The following is a 6,000-nucleotide window of genomic DNA, read 5'->3' on the forward strand; positions in this document are numbered from 1 at the left end:
AAGGTTCAGTTGATGAAAAGCTAAACCTAGCTTTGTGTTTCTTTTAATGAAGTTGGCCAATTTTCTTATACATAAGTGAAACAAACTATGCGTTTATCTTAAACAAATTTCTTTTTTCGTTTAAAGTGCAAAAAAAGATAGTTTGCCATTATTACATGAAACTACCCGTCCACCGGATGGGTATAAAACTAGTTAATCATTACCAGCGAGTTAGATATAATTTTAGACAAAAAGTATACCATTAATAGTGTTGATGATGTACAAATACATATGAAACACTATAATTTTATTGCAAATCGTTTGAAAAACAATAAAGTTTTTCGGAGCAAAGACTCACAAACAGACACTAATTTGTCAATACACATTTGTTTTGGAATAAGACTTAGAAATAGCAACTTACCCCTTGATTATTTGGACACCTTATTGCTAGACCAAGCATGTTTGTTTGTGAAAAATTTGAAACTATGTTTGCTTACGTTGTTATTGTAAATAACCACGTTTAAGTAAAGAACATATGAAATTGTATGAAATCAAACATGATTGGGAGTGTTCTCCGGCGTTGTTGTAGCCGATGCCACCCTCCCACCACGCTCTGATCGACTATTCTCGGCGAACTTAAGACTTGCTTGATGCATGCCTTTTTGCTTTTCCTCTTCATTCCACTCGGAAACATAGTAATACTCTTCAGTACCTTTGACGATGTCTCGACTGGGAGGAAAAAACATGCTGCCCCATTGTGGGAAGTGAACAAAACTAACTGGAATTGTAACCAACATGATCATGATACCCATGTATGTTAACCCCTTTTCCGTTGAGAAAGACGCGTTCGCAAAGAATATTAATTGGGTTAGCCCAGATCCAAAGTTCCCCCCAGCCCCGGTCATTCCTGATATGATACCAAGCGATCGTCGAAAGATGAATGGAATGATGCCAAATGTGGCACCACATGCGGCTTGTGCTCCAATGGAGAAGAGCATCATAAAGGTGATGGCTAATGGTAACGAGTTCACTAAGCCAAGGCATAGGCAGCACAAACCGCCAAAAGTTTGAAGAAGCCATAGGTTCCAGAGGCGACCTCGCATTCCAAATCGTGTCGCCATGTAATCGGATGTGAAACCTCCGAAGGGACGAGCTAGGAGATTCGCCATTCCGAAGCAGGCCGCAATGATTCCCGCAAGATGAAGCTTTAGGTCAAATCTATAGTTATAAGCAATATAAAACAAAAGTTAGCTCTTTTACTCACAATTTCTTTTTTATCAAACAACTAAATATTGTACTCAGCGTTTGTGGAATTCTTGACATTCTATTTCACATCTTAACAACCTTACCAACCTACTAAAATGAGAATAACCTTTTAGATAGGCTTTTAGAGGCAACTATTATTAATTTTTGGAAGAAATTCAGTATAACCAAAATTTTTCAAATCTTTTTCATTCACCACATTCGAACCTTTTTTAAAAAGTCGCGTAAAACTTTCTTTAGTTTCTAGGTTTAGTTATTGAATTCACAATTGATCCGAATTTAGTATTCGCAGTTTATAATGATTTTATTATATATTTGTCAGTTGTTACAAATTACAATCATTGTTAGTCATTACAAATAAAGTTGATACATTTTTGGTCCGTATATAAGGTATTACTTTTTTAGTTTAATATAAAGCATTCAACCAACTAATTGAAATTACTTATTTATCGCACAAATTTAAACTTCCATCATTTAGACCTGGTAAAAATCACTTAAGAGGGTAGTATTTAATGAAGTATTAGAACCAAATAAACTTAGCAGTCTCCACCATTGTTTTTATACTCATGAAAAAATTTATCACATCTACGGCCGGTGATATGGTAAAGTTTAAGTGGTTGGACAGAAAATGGAGTTATTAATGAATAGAAACAAATACTATACCTATCAAAGAAGTATTCAGCGATCACGTTATCAATTGTTAGCTCAACACCCATGGAGTAACCATATAGAAGAACGAAGATCCATGTCCGATAGTTTGTCACAGCATACCATAAAACCTAAATAAAAGAAAAAACATGTAAAATTTTAAAGCAAATATGATATGATATGCATACCATAAAACCTAAATAAAAGAAAAAACATGTAAAATTTTAAAACAAATATGATATGATATGGGACGTGTATAAGAAAAAAAGTTTACCTTGCCGAATTTATCTGGCAACATCACCTTTCTTCTGAAGGGCACCAAGGTTACCATCAGGCAAATCTTGGCCAAGAGTCAACACCAATAATCACATTAAACCACCCTGGTACGAAAAATGCGATCCTCCACGCAGTGAATGGTGTCGCTCCAGCCTTCTTGATGATCTCGAACAACACCGGCATAAGGAGTTGCGTGGCACCTCCCCCCATGTTCCCCCAACCCGCGGCTGTCCCGTTCACCAACCCGATAATCTTGCTATTAAATATGGTACTCATCCAGTACTGGCACGACACAAACGTAGCTAAAGAGAACCCGATCATGAATCGGACCGCTATATACCCACTAGCATCGTTTACAAACGACATGCAAAACACAGTTGGGGCCGACAACATGATGAGGAAGGCGCAGCCGTAGCGAGGCCCCAACAAGTCACAAACCGCACCCATGGCCAGCCTGGAGAAAATACTACCCGAAACAGAAGCCACACCCGCATTCCCTATGTCAGCTTTGGTGAGATCTAGGTTGTCACGGATAATGGGGACAAGTGGAGCGGCCGCGAAGGTAGAAATGAAGGTGGTGAAGAAAGATATCCAGGAGAGGTGGAATGTTCTCATGTGTGGGTTTGCAAATGAGAAGAGTTTGAACACAGTTGCTTTGTGTTCGGAATCAACAGGTAGATCGAATTTCGCAAGTGCGATCGGTGTGCACCATTGGAGAGGCCACCGAGAAGGCCATCACTGCTTCTCTGCCAGTGACTCCATGCATGGAGCTTCCTGGAGAACCTTCAATCGCAGGCATTGTTGTTACTCTAATTAATATGCCTTTGGTTTGATTTATTGTTTTTGTTGTTTGATGATATGTTTGTGTGATCAGAAATATATTTGGTGTTTATATAGTCTTAGTTTAGATATTTAATAGTACAAGTTGAGGGGATGATGAAAGGGTTTTAGAATTTAAAATATATATACAAGGGTTGACAAATGAAAGGGTTAAAATGTGATAGCTAGTGGACATTCCCAAAAGGTTGTAGATGCGTTTTTTTTAAGGAATCCAGTTTGCCGCATACGATGGATAGGAATAGTATTTGGCCTTATCGGATATTCCCAAAGATCTTTACCGCAAATATTCAAGATGTGTTAATAACAGTTGAAGATAAGATACGATACTAGCTAGATGACTACTAATTTCTGGTACAGCTATATGTGCTTAAGCAACTAAATTTCGGCCAACAATTACACTAGAGGCAAGCCAACACCATAAGAGATTTTTAATCATCACCTTGCTCTTATCTACCAACTAATATCTTGATGACTAGTTTTGCATCTCATAAACAAATGGCACATATGCAAGTTTTGTAGTTAGTAAACACTTTTAGTATAAAGTATTTTGATAATACTCTCTAAATTTTTATGTGTATGCTTTTTATTTTTTGGTGTTTTTTTTTAATTTTAATGTATTCTTCTGTTTAGTTAATTTAATGAAATTTTTATTTGTTTAATTTTATGAGTTTTTATTTGTTTAATTTAATAAAAAGAAAATAAATAAAGATGACATGACGATGCGATGGAGCTACAAAACCATTACACCCTAAAACAAAAATTGTTGATTTATTGATTAGGTGTCACATATCAGATATTCCCCTCAATTTATTATCCGTCACTACACATAGCTTAACAAGGGTAAAACTGCCGTATTAAGATAGATACATCAGTAAAAAGAAAATAAATTGTTAGAAATCCATCTCCGACATATCCTATTCATGCAACCTTGGAAATATTATCAATCTTGCCTTCTTCACGATATAACTCTATTAAAATATTTGAGTTTTATAAGGGTTGACTTTTTCAGTTTCGGAACATGTACCATATCATAAGACCTTATCACCTATCAACTATGATGAGTAAGCTCCTATCAAAAAAGTTGATAACAATGTCAATTATGCAATTGTCAAACTTGCCTCTAAAAAAGGTATTGAACTTGGTACATTGCTTTTTATTAAGAAAATTAACTAGCTATTCTCTATTGACCTTATTTTTACAAGTAAATGGCTCTAACGTGGATGTTTTGAAATGGGAAATATTTTAATCACTAATGTTAAAACTATATAATATTTTGTTAACCAAAATATAAAAGCATTACATCATTCAAAAAGAAATGCACCAATCTAAGTCAATGCTAAACAAACGTCCAACTATTACATACCTACATTATCAAGATAATAATCAATTTGGTAAATTTATTTTGTTTTTTAAACGCAATTGGCTGAAATTCAAATTCAATACGCCACATAATTAATTTGATGGGTTGGTTTGAAAATCCCTAAATGTGATGAATTTGAGATGGATAAAGAAGGGATTGAGCGGGCGATGGAAGCAACAGCCACGGGATAGGTTTTGAAAGAGTAAGACTTGTCAATTAATTTTGCCCTGAAATCTTTAGGAATGAATTGTAGATAAGGCTGGAACCAGTAGCAAACATGCTTTAGCACAGTAAGTAAATTAATAATATTAACAATAATAAAAAAATCAGCAATAACAAATTGAAAAGGAACCTATAGCAAACATGCTTTAGGTGGGTGAAGGAGACAGTGGGGGCTTGTAGCTTCGGTTGTCTCGAGAGCCGTTAACGGGAGGATGTTGGCTGCCACAACGGTTAGCGGCAAGGTTTCTGCCTAACGACTTTTCGATAATGACAGGGTATAGATCTGTGAAGTAGTTTCTTTATGATTGAAGATTCAATAGAGAGAGGAGAAAGTTTTTAAAATTTGAATTTTCATGTTGCAACCTACTAACCTAGATAATATCAAAAGCTGAAAGATTCTTCAAAAAGCTTCAGGAGGGAGCTTCACGTATAGAATGAGCTGTGGCCGTTTCTTTGCTTGACACGGTAGCTGAAAGTCTCCAAGATTGATTATGCTCAAAATAATTACAATAATAAATAGGCTAAACATCTCCTATGAATATGGACATATAATCAGTCCCAAAATAACATGACACTATCTAAAAATACAAACAATCATTGATAACAAATCCCGTGAATTATGGTTGACTATTACCCCCCGTCAATCGAACAGGTGGGGGACCAACGCGAAGCATAGAACGAAATCGTTCAAAGAGGGGTCTTGGAAGGCTCTTAGTGAAAATATCTGCCACCTGGAGATTGGATGGAACGAACTTAGTGTAAAGACGACTAGAACAGACTAATTCACGAACAAAGTGATAGTCAATGTCGATATGCTTAGCCCGTTTATGAGAGACTGGATTTTGACTTAGGAAGATGGCACTTTTGTTGTCGCATAGTAGGGTCGGTCGGTCCGGTGGCAAAGCATGAAGTTCACGAAGAAGATGTGTGAGCCATATAATCTTAACTGCAGTATTTGCCATAGCACGATACTCAGATTCGCAACTTGATCTGGAGACGGTAGGTTGTTTCTTTGCACTCCAAGAGAGTAGGTTCCCACCTAGATAGATTGAATAACCATAGGTTGACTGACGCGTTTTGATGCACCTTGCCCAATCGGCATCCGAATAACCAACTAATTTGGTAGGGTCTGTCAAAGGTTAGGCCGAAAGAAATTGTCCCTTCCACATATCTTAGAATGCGTTTGACTGATTGAAAGTGAGATGTAGTGGGTGATTGAAAGTGTTGACTAGCTTGGTTTATCGCGTAGCATAAATCCGGTCGTGTAATGGTAAGTATTGAAGAGCACCAACCAAGGATCTATAAAATGTAGGATCATGAAACAAACTTCCCTGTGAGATGAATGTTTCTGATGTAGAGAGAGATGTAGCCACAGGCTTAGTATCCATTAAACCTGCCCGAGCTAGAATATC

At 36.6% G+C, this 6,000-nt stretch overlaps 1 pseudogene; it reads right to left on the reverse strand.

Annotated features, from left to right (window-relative positions):
- Positions 1-530: 530 nt before the first annotated feature.
- Positions 531-3,295, reverse strand: LOC143558394 (high-affinity nitrate transporter 2.1-like; annotated as a pseudogene).
- Positions 3,296-6,000: the final 2,705 nt, after the last annotated feature.

This window comes from Bidens hawaiensis, unplaced genomic scaffold, assembly GCF_021521415.1.
Source record: "Bidens hawaiensis isolate Kalapana, Puna unplaced genomic scaffold, B.hawaiensis_p1.1 tig00019448_1, whole genome shotgun sequence".
In the NCBI taxonomy this organism is placed as follows: Eukaryota; Viridiplantae; Streptophyta; class Magnoliopsida; order Asterales; family Asteraceae; genus Bidens; species Bidens hawaiensis.